The sequence below is a fragment of the Apodemus sylvaticus genome, chromosome 9, assembly GCF_947179515.1.
Source record: "Apodemus sylvaticus chromosome 9, mApoSyl1.1, whole genome shotgun sequence".
Classification (NCBI taxonomy): Eukaryota; Metazoa; Chordata; class Mammalia; order Rodentia; family Muridae; genus Apodemus; species Apodemus sylvaticus.
This window is the reverse complement of record NC_067480.1, coordinates 59,992,576-60,006,743: the sequence shown is the minus strand read 5'-3', so window position 1 is coordinate 60,006,743 and position 14,168 is coordinate 59,992,576. Positions and strand designations below refer to the sequence as shown.

General features: G+C 40.8%; 1 pseudogene; it reads left to right on the top strand.

Annotated features, from left to right (window-relative positions):
- The first annotated feature begins 11,819 nt into the window (after positions 1-11,819).
- On the top strand, positions 11,820-12,530 carry LOC127692950 (60S ribosomal protein L7-like; annotated as a pseudogene).
- Positions 12,531-14,168: the final 1,638 nt, after the last annotated feature.

Here is a 14,168-nt window from a genome sequence, read left to right as displayed (position 1 = left end):
AAGGGGCTTCCCTTTCTCTGAAAAGAAAGAGAGGATGGAATGGGGGGAAGGATTTATAAGGCTGCACTGGGAAGGGTGAAGCTGTGATCAGAATGGAAAGTAAATTTAAAAAATAAATAAATTATTAAACAAAAAATATGTAGACCAGGCTGACTGGGAACTCAGAGATTTGCCTGTCTCTGCCTTCAAGGTGCTTATATAGAAAGCTTACACCAACATACTAGCAACTGTTCTTAATCTATACACTATTATCAAAAGCTAGCTCCTGTGCAGGATGTTGGGGTACCAGTATCTGTAATCCCAGCACCACTCTGGAAGTAAGAAAGAAGGATCTCAAACTCAAGGACAACCTGAGTCACATATAAGCCCTTGCTTCAACAGCCAACACAGAGAGAAGTAAGCTCACCCTGAGCCTCAATAAAGTGTGAGTGACTAGTTATTCCCAGTATTTTGGTATTAAAGGAAGAAATTCAGAACATTAGCAACCAAATTTCAGGCTTTAGCAATCAAGTCAAAGATAAGTGGGTTGGTGTAGGATGGAACACAAAAGGAAAAGCTCTTTCCAATACTCCTAAAATAACATCTGGAAAGTTCTTGCAAATGTTAAACTTAGTACCAGACTCCCACAGAAGTTAAACATCAAGTAAAGCTGCTTCAGACAAATCTAATTTTATTCCAAAAAATGAAGTCAACATATTATCAGGAAAGGTGGGGTGCTTTAAAAGAGTTAGAATAAATTATAATAAGATGATGGGGTTCCTGGATGAGAAAATTCCACAAATAATTACAATTTGTGTTGTGATGTTAATCACATGTGCAATATTCTTTCACAAGAAAGAAAATTTGAAAATACGCCTCTTTTTCCTAAAGGATGGCATAACCACAATCTGTTTGCTTTGTTCTTGTCCATTAAATAATGCCCCTGCTGAAATCAAGTGACCTAAGAAGCCCCCTGACAGAACACTGGTAATCATCTTTGAACCCAGCATCTGTCCATGGGAAATACCACAGACATTCCTGACTGCCTCTCTCTTATCCCTATAGTGCTTTCCCCATTTTTGTCTTTCTGTTGTGTCTTGTTCTATATAGCACTACCAACTTCTCAAATGTCTTTTAATAGCTTATTGAAAATTACCCACTTGTTTCCCTTATTGAAACTATAGGAGACTGAAGAAGATTAAAGTAACTACTGAACCTAATAAAATTAGACCAGCCTCCCCTTGCAGCAATGCTACTGTCCTTTTTTAAATTCACAAAGTAATAATGTCTTTCACTTTAAATGTTACTATAAAGGGAAAGGAGGCATTGATAAGACTATCTAGTCACTGCATAAACTGAGCAGGGAGTCAATTTAAAGCCACAAAATGAAAGGTCTAAGGATGTCTGAGAGAGAGGAATGTAAATATACCCCATGCACAAGCCTGACAACATGAGCAAAACCCAAGCATCTCTGATCCTACATACAGGGAGATGAGAGTATCAAACAGGAGGCTCTCAAGAAACTCATTAGCTAGGTAGCCCAGATTTTACAGGCCCTGTCCCAGATAAGGTGGGAAGGCAAGGAGCAGAAACCAAGCATAGTCCTAAGAACCCTAAATGTGTGTGCCACCCATACTCACACATGAATGAATGCATATTCTTACATACTTATTTAAATTTTCAATAAAACCGATGTTTATTAATTCATTATTCCCACCACCAGGAAATGTAATCATCCTAGACGTCCATCAACAGATGAATGCAAAAAATAGGGTGCATATGCACAATGATATTTTGTGCAGTCATAGACAAAAATGAAATTGTGACATTTACAGGAAAATAGGTGGAACTGAAAATCATATTATTACAAAAATTTTTAAATGTCACTCAGAAATAAAGATACAACGTTTTCTCTAATATGCAGAGCCTGGATTTGAGAGAGAGAGAGAGAGACAGAGAGACAGAGAGATAGAGAGATCGAGAGACAGAGACAGACACAGAGACATAGAGACACAGAGACACAGAGAGAAAACTGAAATACATGTGGTTAAAAAGCAGAAGGGTGAACTTACTGTAAAAGTGAGGGGACCCAGCTGGAGGTGTAGCACAGACACAGGAAGGGCACTGGAGAAGGAGAATGGATGAGAACAAAGGATAATAATGATGCATGCAAAATGCCATAATGAACCTCATTGGTTTGCCTGCTAACCTAAAAATTAATTTCAAAACACTAAAGTCTGAGGCTGAGCATGGTTGTTTACACATTTAATCCAGCACTCAGAGAGTAGAAGTTACATGATCTCTGTGATTTTGAGGCCAGTCTAGCCTAGAAATCTAGTTCCAGGACAGCCAGGACTATGTAGGTAGACCTTGTCTCAAAACAATAAATAAATAAAATTTGGGTTGGCAAGATGCTCAGCAAGTAAAGGCAAACTAAGGTTTTGCCAAACTAAGCTGAGGTAGTAGAAGAGAAAGGTTATTAGGACATGGGGGAAGTGGACTTGTTCAGCAATAGTTCTTTGAGGGCAAGCTTGATCTTCTTTCTTTGCAGTTCAGTCCTGTAGCAAACACTAAATATTATTCAGTGTAGATCAGTCATCTAGGCAGGCAGATACCATACACAAACCAGCAGCTACAGTCTAGACCAGTCCTTTCAGCAGGTAGACACCAAGCATGAACAAGCAGCTATAGTCCAGTCCTTTCAGCAAGCAGACACCAAGCAGCTGTAGTTCAATCTGAAGAAAATACCAGCCTCATCAACTGGCCTGAGGCAAGGCTACCTAAGCAACAAGCTGCCACAGGAACCTCACAAACATCTCTTGGGCAAGCTTTTCTCAATGATGATATTACCACAAGTTCAGCTCAACAACATTACGTAAAAGAAACCAATACGTGTTTGTCATTAGTAAAGTGAGAAAGAGCAAACCAAACCAAAGCTCAGTGCTCAACTCCCATTGTCTATGGGGTCATATTTACACTCCTTCTTCAAGTGTCATTTCATGTATTTGCTATATCAAAGCATCCTTTCACCTTTATCTGCTTCAGGAAAACATTATTTCGTGTGTCTACTTTAGTAAGACACCCTTTCACTTGTGTGCCCCAGCAAAACATCATGTGGCATATTTAATTTTCCTTAGAACTGGAAGTTTCTACTTCAGAGAAGCCCATGAAAAATGCTCAACTCTATTCTAGGAACCCAAGGTCAAGATGCCTTATCTAACTTCACTTTTTGTGCAGAACCCCCATCATCATCCCCAGCTAACTGCTTATCTTAGCTTCTGTTGAAATGCTTGCTTGCATGAAGCTTCCCGATACCTGTGAAGTGATACACCAGGAAGTGATTTTTGCCTTTAAAAGCCCCTTGGTCTAAATGCTTAGGGATCCAAATACCTGAGTATAGTCCCAGCTGGATGGAATAAAGCTATAAACGATGTATAAGCGATCATCTCTTCTGGGTTCTCTATAACAATATATTGTTTGTAAGTTATGTCGTTATGCCTATTTATTTCTTTGTTTAAAATAAAACATTAGATATGGAAAATATGACTTATAGAAAGTCTAGAATGGAATACTTGCCTAGCAAGAATGATGCCCTAATGTCTGGCTCCAGTACTGAGGAGACTAGGGGTAGATAGAGGAACTAAGAATAGTTTTTCCTTATAAATTAAATACATAGGATCTATACTATGTATGAAAAAGACTAATTTGCTAGACACACAATAAACAAAGACAAAGAGGGTACGAAAAAGACTAATTTGCTAGACACAAAATAAACAAAGACAAAGAGGGTTCAAGAAAATGAACCAATCAGAATTTACAGGACTAGGTGACTATTTGGACCCCCCCTTCTGTCTTTAAGAAGATAACCATTATGAATTACCCATGCTGTTGGCATAAGGCTAGATCAAACTAAAGAACACACTAAGCTGAGATATCATTCCGTAAAATTTCATTGGCACAGAGAAGGACAAAGAATGTAAGAGGGATGGATGAGGCAGAGGTGAGGAAGAGGAGAAAGAAAGTAGAATTTTTTTTTTTTTGGAGGCAGTTTCTTATAGCCCAGACTGGCCTCACACTCAATATAGACAACATTGAATTTGAACTCTTGATCACCTGCTTCTGCCCCTTATGTACTGAGACTATAGGTGTGTGTTCCTACGGCTAGTTTTCGTTGTGCTAAGGATGAAGCCCACAGCTTTGTACATGCTAGACAAGCTCTATTTTAACTAAACTACTTCCATAGCCCCAAAGTAGGATTATTCTTCGCTTTACTTTAAATAAACTGAACCCTTCTTATGTCCTTAAACTTAATCTGACTCTCCAGCACAGGGGTGGCTGTTTAGCTGGAAGACCTCAGCTAAAACCAAGTGAGGATAACAACTGTTTACTTAGCTAACACTTGGCTTAAGTCTGAATAAAGTGCACACCCTAGAATACCAGCTCCTCACAAATACATTGATTCACTAATTCATTGTAATATTACACAATTTTTATCCTGCACAATTGAGGTATATTGCTCTTAAAAAGAAAAATGAAATAGTTTATTGGTACTGAGATTTACACTTGACTGACACTCATGCTAATATTGACATCCTACTTAAATTATCCAGGAATGTTTCTAAATACTCTGTAATACTATATGTTCCCAAATAACAGAAACATTAGTGAGTATGGTTTAGTGAAATCAGTCTTCCAGAGCCAACATTCTACTGTCTGTACAGTTTCAAATGCACAACCATTGTTCCTAAAATCCTAAGAAATATGACAAAGTAGAAATGATCTTACAATTAGGACATAGTGTTGGGAAACATTATTTTATTCAGAATTTTATTGTTAGCATAAGAGAGGCTGAGCTATATCTCTGTGTGTCACCTGAGGTCCACCAGGCCTACCATCAGGCTCCCTGCAAAGCTTGTCTAACCTACAGGAAGCAACTAGCAAATAGGCTCAGCCCTTCAGGAAGGAATAGAAGCTGCAGACTGAAGAAAAGACTTAGAAATGACCAAAGTCACCTTTAAAAAAGAAAAACTTGGGTGAAAAAAGAGAGAGAGAGAGAGAAAAAGGAAAGGGTCTTCTCAAAAAAAAAAAAAAAACTTTGCCAAAATGAAATTAAATTGATGCTGGGGGGGGGGGAGGAGGGAAGGCTGTTGTTTCTCAACCAAAACTTCTTTTCTAGGTCAGTCATGCTTTCTTTTAAAAGAAAGAAAGGAAGGAAGGAAGGAAGGAAGGAAGGAAGGAAGGAAGGAAGGAAGGAAGGAAGGAAGGAAGGAAGGAAGGAAGGAAGGAAGGAAGGAAGGAAGGAAGGAAGGAAGAGAAAGAAAGAGAAAGAAAGAAAGAAAGAAAGAAAGAAAGAAAGAAAGAAAGAAAGAAAGAAAGAAAGAAAGAAAGAAAGAAAGAAAGAAAGAAAGAAAGAAAGAAAGAAAGAAAGAAAGAAAAAGAAAATTGTGTGTGTGAGAGATGGGGGAAGGGGAGAGGGAGAGAAGGATGGAGGAAGGCAGGGAGGGATGAAGGACGGAATAGAGAGAGGGAGGAAGGGAGGGAAGAAAGGAGGGAAGGAGGGAGGGAGAGAGAGGGAAGAAGTGAGGGAAGGGAGGGAAGAAGGGAGGGAAGGGAGGGAAAGAGGGAGGGAAGGGAGGGAGAGAGAGGAAAGAGAGGAAAGGGGAGAGGGAGGAAGGGATGGAGGAAGGCAGGGAGGGATGGAGGAAGGGAGGGAGGGATGGAGGGAGAGAGGGAGAGATGGAGGGAGGGAGGGAGGGAGAGAGGGATGAAGGAATAAAGGGAGAGGGGGAGAGAGGGAGGAAGGAGGGATGGAGGGAAAGGGGGAGGAAGGGAAGGAAGGAGGGAGGAAGGGAGAGAAGGGGAAGGGAGGGAGGGAGGGTATGTGGATATGTGTAGGTCCATGGAGTCCAGAAAAGGATGGCCCACGTTCTGCTTCTACTGCTCTCCACCTTTTTCCCTTGGGACAGAGCATCTCACTGAATATGGAGCTAGGCTGGTAGCCACCAAAGGCCAGGGATCTTGTACAGTCTTCACCCGTACAGTGCTGAGGTTACAGGTACCCCTATACAAGAATCCTGAGAAGCAAAGTAAGAGGTGAGACCTCTTACCCACTGAGCCGTCTCTCCAGCCGCAGCAGCCAGGCTTGTGTCTCCTAGTTATCCAAGTGTTTCACAGTGTTGACGAACAGTGGGCTGAGTCTTAGGTAGCTCTCACAGTGGGAGAGTGGCAAAGTCTTTTCCTTTCTACAGTGAATCCTAGAAACATACCAGGAATGTGTAAATTACTGTTGAGCAGAACCAAGTTTTAACCTCAATGTAATCTGTTAAAGACAAGGTGCAGGTCAGTAAGACAGCTTAGTGAATAAAGGTGTTTACTGGGAACAAGAACTGACAAGCTGGCCTTGATCCCTGAGTCCCGCAGAATGGAAGGAGGGAACTAACTTCAGAAAATTGTCTCTGACCTCCACACGCATGCTGAGCCCACATACAACATAGATAGATAGATAGATAGATAGATAGATAGATAGATAGATAGATAGATAGATAGATAGATAAAGATGCTGTGTGAATCTTTAAAAAGAGTGTATTAAGGACTGATTTACTTGACAATTTTTTTCATTAAGTAGATTTCAGGTTTAAAACAACACTCAGCAACTTACTTGTTTCTTCATCTAGAGAAGGAACTTTTAAAATACAATTCTACTGCCACAATCTGTGAATCAAATTCTCAAACGCTCTGTTTTCTAAGACACATTTCCTGGTTCAAACTGTACATACACAGGAAGGGCAACACTGTCTGCTGACACTCAAAGCCATCTTGTTATCTTCAGATTGAACCAGTATGCCATGCAGATACTCTTGTGTGCATCTGCTTACAAGCAATGAACACAAGCTCGGTAGACAACCAAAAATCCAAGGGAGCGTTTCCAACACACAAATTTATCCTCTACTTCTCTTTATATTTTAAGATAGAATTGCTTGCTTTTTTAAATAAGGCTTGTAACTGTTTTCTTTGTTCAGTCTTGTATAGGTAAAAAAGAAAGACATTTACGCAGATTTACAAGCTTTCACATAGTTGAGAGGAATACCGAAGTATCTGAACCCAAGAAGGCCTGGATGTGACCAATGTGCTCCATCTTGGATCTGCTCTAAAGCCTGCTGCACTCTTGTCGGTAATCTATTCAGTTTTCATATTTACACAACAAATCCCCTGGTCAGTTTAACTCCAATCACACACTTCCTCCATTTCATCTTTAAAAATGTATAGCTATTATGCCACAAGATAAATAAATAAATCTTTGATCTTATAAGGCCAAAGGCTGGACTGACACTAGGCAACTAGACATGAATGTCCATCTCATTCTAAATCTCCAGGTTCCCAAGTTCTCATGTATTCTTCTGTCATATATCCAAAACCTCTCCATTCAACATTTCATTACTGTTCAGATATTGAAAAAGACTCAAAATTCACCCTAGAGGGAAAATCCATAGCTTGTCAGTTTCTGGTAAAAATAGAACCAAAAATAGCCAGGGACTCACTTCTTATCTAAAAACAGTTACCAAGTCAAAAGAATGTACCATAACCCAAAACATGCTAACCACAACCAATCAGGACAGTACCAAAGTGAAACTGGACTTCTTCACAGGACTTGAAATACTACTGGCACCTTATTGCTGCTTTCTTAAAATTCTGAAGGCTTGTGATATAACTCAATAGGTGCAGTCTTTGCCCCATTTGTATAATCTCTAGCTTCCCACCATCTGAGTGTAGTGACATCTACCTGTATCATTGTACTCTAAAGATAAAGGCAGAAGGATCAGGAATTCACTGTAATCTTTAGCTATGTACTGAGTTCAAGGCCAGCCTTGAATACCTAAAAAACCACACCCATAACTACCTAGTATGACCTGTGCAAAGACAGCACTGATAGACATGATACTGTAGATGGCGAAGGGGAGCCCAGGGAGCCCAACACTACCCAAAGATCTACAGGCTATGAAGGAATGCTGAGGGCAGGAGAAGTAGTCTTTCTCAGGGAAGAACTCAACAACTGATTATTCAATTCCAAATGGTCAGACCTGAAAATAAACATACAAGTAACATTATATAGACTGAACCAGTCACACACACACACACACACAATGTATTTAGGAATATATATATTTCAACATTTGAACAAAAAGGCCATGAATTTGAAAGAGAAATAGGATGATACATGGGAGGGTCTGCGAGAAGTAAAAGGAAGAGAGAAATAGTGTAAGTATATTATAATCACAAAAAAATTGAAGAGTTAAAGACAAATTAAAATAAATAAATAAATAAGTGAATGTTCCACCAAAATACCAGCCAGCAGGGGGAGCCCAAACAGAATTTTAAAATGGTGACAGTATTGCTAACATGATGGCTAGCAGAAGTACTGCAAACATGAACATTGTCGTTCTGCAGAATAGTGAACATTTGGCACGCGGTGGACTAACGATAAAGCAGAGGACGGGGAACACAGAGCCAGCTTTGTTCTGTGCCTGCTCTCGGCCTCAACTAGCTGAGGAAGTTCATTACAACTCAGCCTCAGCTTTGCTGTATCTTTAAAGCAGCAGGTAAAAGATATTTTGCAGCTGTCACAACCGAACTATCTCTAGTGTTGGAAGACCTACCAGCTCGGTGTATTATGAGGCATCTAGTATTATGACATTGCTTGTAAAAGAAATCTGAATCTAACATCAAAACTGTCGAAAGCCCATTTCATTCTTTTCAATAAACATTTAAGATAGTTTATCTTTTTTCTTCTCTCTCTCTCTCTCTCTCTCTCTCTCTCTCTCTCTCTCTCTCTCTCTCTCTCATTTTTCTTTCTCCTTTTTTCAAAAATGTGACCATATCCTTGAGGCAGAAGGAAGTTCTGAATCCTCACGGGCTGGCAAGTCCTTTTTGAAACACAAAGAATCCCTAACGTCTAGCCTTGGCAGGGCCCCTTTCTCCCTCCCCCTTTTCCTGTTGGGAGCCCTCTGAAGTCTTGTCTGTGGACTAGTGTAGAAAGCACGGCTGTGCACAAAGGCTGCTCGTCACTTCTGAACGTGCTCCATCAGCATGCTGCCTGCCACTTCATCTTGTTTAGCCTTGCGGACTGCTTTGCAGAAGGACACCGCCGCCCACATCTATCTCCCTGAGACAGGTGGAGAAACAAATCCTTTTTCCTGTCTCCAAAAGGGCTGACAAGCTTTTAGTGGTGTTTATCTTCACTGAAGGATGATAACCTTGGATGTGAACGTTGAAAGAGACTGATACGATTAAACTCCCTCGTCTGCATTCCACAGTTTTCTTTGAGAGGGTAAAAGACTGACTGAAGCTTGTCTTTTCACTTGTTTACATTGATCTTTCTAAACTTAAAGTTATATTTATATAAAAGTATATCATTTTATGAAAATTTTGCAAAAATTCTTTGGTAAACCTAAAATTCTTTTAACCGATTATGCATTTAGTATTTTCCATACTGTCCCCCATCACTCCTCCCATATTATCCACATTGGTTCTGTCTGAACTAGTACTTTGTGACTCCATATCATGTCATAGTCACACAGTCTTGAGGATCCCCTGATTGAAGTTGAGTCTAAGGACTATGATTATCTACACTGAATAGACTCAAGGGCAATATAATCTCCCCTGATTGTTGACAAGTCTACAGACTATATGATTATTTATATTGACTCAAGGGCAAAGATGGGTAAAACTAGTGTTCTACCATTAACTTGTATATTAGGGGTCTCTTGTAAACTAGATTATGGCCTAGATTCAATGCTACCAAAGTTCAATAGATACAGCTATATGTAGTAGGTGGACAGTGTCATCTCCCAGAGGACTGTTTGCTTAAGGGACTATGAAACCCCTAAGAAAGAGTTTGTCTAAGAGAATAAAAACCCAGGTACTAAACTTTGACTCAGAGGAGAACCCTCCTTCTGACTCCAGTGTCAGGTTTGCTCCAGCTCCCCAGGATTTCCTGTCTACTGCGTAGAGAGAGAACACTACATGAGCAACAATTGTGCCTAGGCTGTGGCCTCCAGCAGGCATCTATGTCACTGAGCCTCAGGGGAGCACTGTGGTTTCTAGTGAGTGATTGGCAGTGGGCTGCTAAGCACAGCAACAGCTGGGTGAGGGTGACTTGTCAGGCAAGGCTTAGGTTATGCTCTGCAGTTCACTCCAGGGAGAAAGGCGCAGGCCCTGCCATATAAATAAATAAATAAATAACCGCATGAAAGGGGTCCTTGAAGGCACCTCTACAAATCTCCTCCTCTGCCGAAGGCTTCATTTCCTTAGGAGTGCTGAGCCATTCCAGGATCTGTGGCAGGAATGAATTCTCAGATTTCAAGGCCTTGAAGGTGGCTTTACACTGGACTGGTTCCTCTCTACAGTTCCCTGACTGCCAACAGCGACTAAATCAGCATTGCCCACAAACAAGCTCTGTGCTCAGTATGTGTTCCCAAGCGGACAAAATAGTCTTGTGGTCTTATTCTGACCTGCAGGGGGTGTTTAGCTGCCTGGGCTTTGGCCTTGAATTTCTTCCGTGTAACACAAGAATATCTAAAAGTTATCCTATCCAGTTTTGTTTTTGGAAATTGAGATTGCATTCTCAGTGTGTTATCCTAATGAAACACAAGGCCTCTCTTCTTTGCAACCCATTTGTACAGAGCGTGAAGGCCATTCTTCACTCTGAATTATTTTTTATTTTTCCACCTTTCAACCTTCCCAAAATAATCCTTAAATCTTGCAGATATGCTAGGGAGCAAGATTTATTTTATTCGGTAAACTTAAACAATGTAAATTATAACGGTCTTTTAAATAGCATAATATAAAGCAGGATGAGATCAGTGAAACTCTATGACCAGGCTTTAAAATTTAAATTTAAATTAAAATTTTAGAATTGTAACACAGGGGCAGACACAATGTAACAATTTCAAGTTAATTTTTTAAATTATTTTATTATTACTATTAATATTATTGTTGTGTTTTCATGTGTGTGTTTGTGTGTATAAGTGTGAGAGTGTATGTATGTGTATGTGTGTGTGTACTAGCATAAACACACCATAACTCATGTGTAGAGGCCAGAGGAGAGCTTGGGGAAGTTAGTGTTCTCCCTCTATCGTGGCTTCTAGAGCTTGAACTTGGGTTATCAGGTTTAGAGGACATCCTAGCTAGGTTTTTGTTGTTGTGATAAAGCCATGGCCAAAAACAATTTGGGGGGAAAGGGCATATTTCCACTTGTATGTTCTAATCTTTGATAGAAGACAAAGCAGGAACTCAAGACAGGAATCTGGATTCAGGAACTGAAGCTACGATCATGGAGGAATGCTTCTTGCTAGCTTGCTGTCCCTGGCTTGCTTAGCTTTCTGCTCTGTACAACCCAGAACCATCCACACAGGAGAAGCACAGCCCACTGCAGGCTAGACCGTTAATCAAGAAAATGCCCTGCAGACATGCCCATGAATAACTGAGAAGCGATTGCTCAACTGAGGGTCCCTCAGTTCCCAAATAACTCTAGTTTGTGTTGACAAAAACAAACCATCACACATAACAAACACTTTACTTGTAAGCCATCTCACTGGACATTGATCTAAATTCTGATGGAATGCATGAAAGGAAATATCTGTTGGCTTGTTAGGAGCAAGAATGTGTTCAGAATGCTTCTCTGAGGAACCCAGACTGCAACAGAAATGTGTAACTTAAAAATAGAGATAATACATTGCATCTCTCTAGAACAACACAATAATAAATAACTATGTAGATTATCTAAAACAATATCTGTGTCAATGAAAATTGACTCTCTTGCCCTGACCCCAGCCCCTAGAACCATGGAGCCTGTGCCAGAGAAGAAAAACAAGTTTTTTGCTGTGCCACAAACCCTTAAGAAGAAGTAAAGGAACTTCACTGAGTTGAAGTGAAGCCTCTGCAGAAGTTTTCCCTCAAGAGACTTCACAAGGCATGGAGGAAGCTTACCTACGAAACACAAAGCACTTCTGCAAGGAGTATAGGCAAGTGTAGAGGACTGGGAGCCAAATGGCTAGGGTGCCAATAAAAGCTAGAAGTGTCTGTGTACCTGCCATCAGAATCTGAGAGGCCATGGTTGTAAGCCCACAGCCCCATAAAGTCTTGCAGCTTCTCCATCTACGTAGGATTTTCAGTCGCACCTTTGCAAGGCTCAATGAGACTTCAATTAGCATGCTAAGGATTGTGGAACCATACATTGCATGGGAGTACACCAACCTCAAGTCAGTAAATGAAGTAGCCTACAAGCCTGGCTATGCCAAAATCAGTAAGTAACAAAATGCCTTGATAGATAATGAGCAATCCTCTTGGTAAATATGGCGCACTCTTTATGGGGAATCTAATTCCAGTTATTCAGTTGGGAAATGCTTCAAGGAAGCAAATAACTTCCCGTGGCCATTCAAATTTTCTTCTCCATGAAGTGGAATGAAGAAAAAGACAATTCATTGTGTGGAAGGTAGAGGTGCTGACATGGTGCAGAAAACCAGATAAACAGGCTTTCCAAACCAACGAACTAAGGGGTCGCCTGTAATCTGATCAGTTTTAAACATTAATGGCTTGGCAAATTGAAAGGGAAAGAAAAGAAAAGAAAACAGACTCTCCTTTTTCAAAATCATTACAAACAGCCCTATGCTATTGCAATGAGGATTAGAGAAGCAGTATCCGTCACTTGTCTAAGTCCATGTTGCACAGAACAGAGTTTGTTGAGTATAACACAAAACTGTGAAGAAGTCACTCCTGTCTGGAAGAATAATGTCTGCTCAAATATGAAAATAGTGATCTTTGGTTACAAAGTATTGAATACTATGGAAAACTCCCAAGGATATCAACATTGCATCCCACTGTCAAAGACAAGCTCCGATAAACCCTAGTTTAACTGTGCAGCAGACCAACAGGCCTGGAACAGCTCCAGGTGAAGCCATCTGCATATTCCTCCACTGAATCAAGCCAACACCTTTATATACCTCAGTGACCCATCGTGAAGAGGACATTACACTAAACCTATAACCATGAGATCAAGAACAGGTTTCACCTCCTCCTAACTAAAAGTCTGGGCAAGCTATGCAAGCTCAGTGAGTCCCAGTCACCTCATCTGTGACATTGTTCTGTTACTGGATCTTCATTATCCTCTGTCCTATGCCAGCCTCATCTGTATGGATTTCTCAGGCTGAAGGAGTCTATCCCTAGCACTGTGTCACATTTAATTTTAATTGCCTCATGGTCTCCTTCATCAAATGAATAACAAATCTGAAACACTAAGAAGTTAATTAGTGAATATCAATGTGAAACATGAGGCGGAGCAGAAATCTGACTACATGTGCCTACCTATTATTTAAACTGCCTCCCAGAAGCAAGTGCTGAGCAGGGTATATTAAAGGAGAGAATGCAGGCATGGCCTGGCAGCCAGCTGACCTGGCACACTGCACTTCTGAATTAGAAGCATGTCACGTCGTGGTCCAGAAGTCAGAGCACTGGATTCTGAAGTACAGGTGAGTAGCTGGTAGGTGGCCTGTAGATGTGTCTGCAACTGTCCCCATATTTTTTAATGTCCTTCTTCCACATAGAGACCCTGGTGTTATGAGAGATCACTGTCTAATTTTAGGTCATGTGCTATTACCTAAATAAAGCAGATGCTATTCCCTGAAACCTTCTCTGGAGTGGTTTGTCTCAGAGCCTTTACTGACCCATGGGCATTGCTGTCTTGAAGGCAGCGTAGCTCACACAGAAGAGGAGGAGGAAGAGGGGGGAGATGAAGGAGGAGAATGAGGAGGACAAGGATGAGAATGAGGAGGAGGAAGATGAGGAAGGTAGGGAGGAGAACTGGCAAGGAGGAGGGAAAAGCAGCAAATGGGTTTTGAGTTCCTGGAGCTCATTAAACATGTACTTACCAAGCACAAATCTTCTTCCCTCAAGGTCTGAGAGTCTAGCCGGTTATAATCCCAAAACTAGCTTAGAGATGTGGGAGGTCAAATGGCCACTGTCACCAACCCCAGAAGATTTGAATGAAGCATTAGTCAGTGGGGTAATTTGCTCTGATATGATACAGATCAGAGACTGTATCTGTGATGCATATCTATCGCCAGCACCGTGTGGAGAGAACTTTAGTAGGTCTTCACAGCCATGCAGGTCATGACATTTAAGGGTTTCCTCTCTGT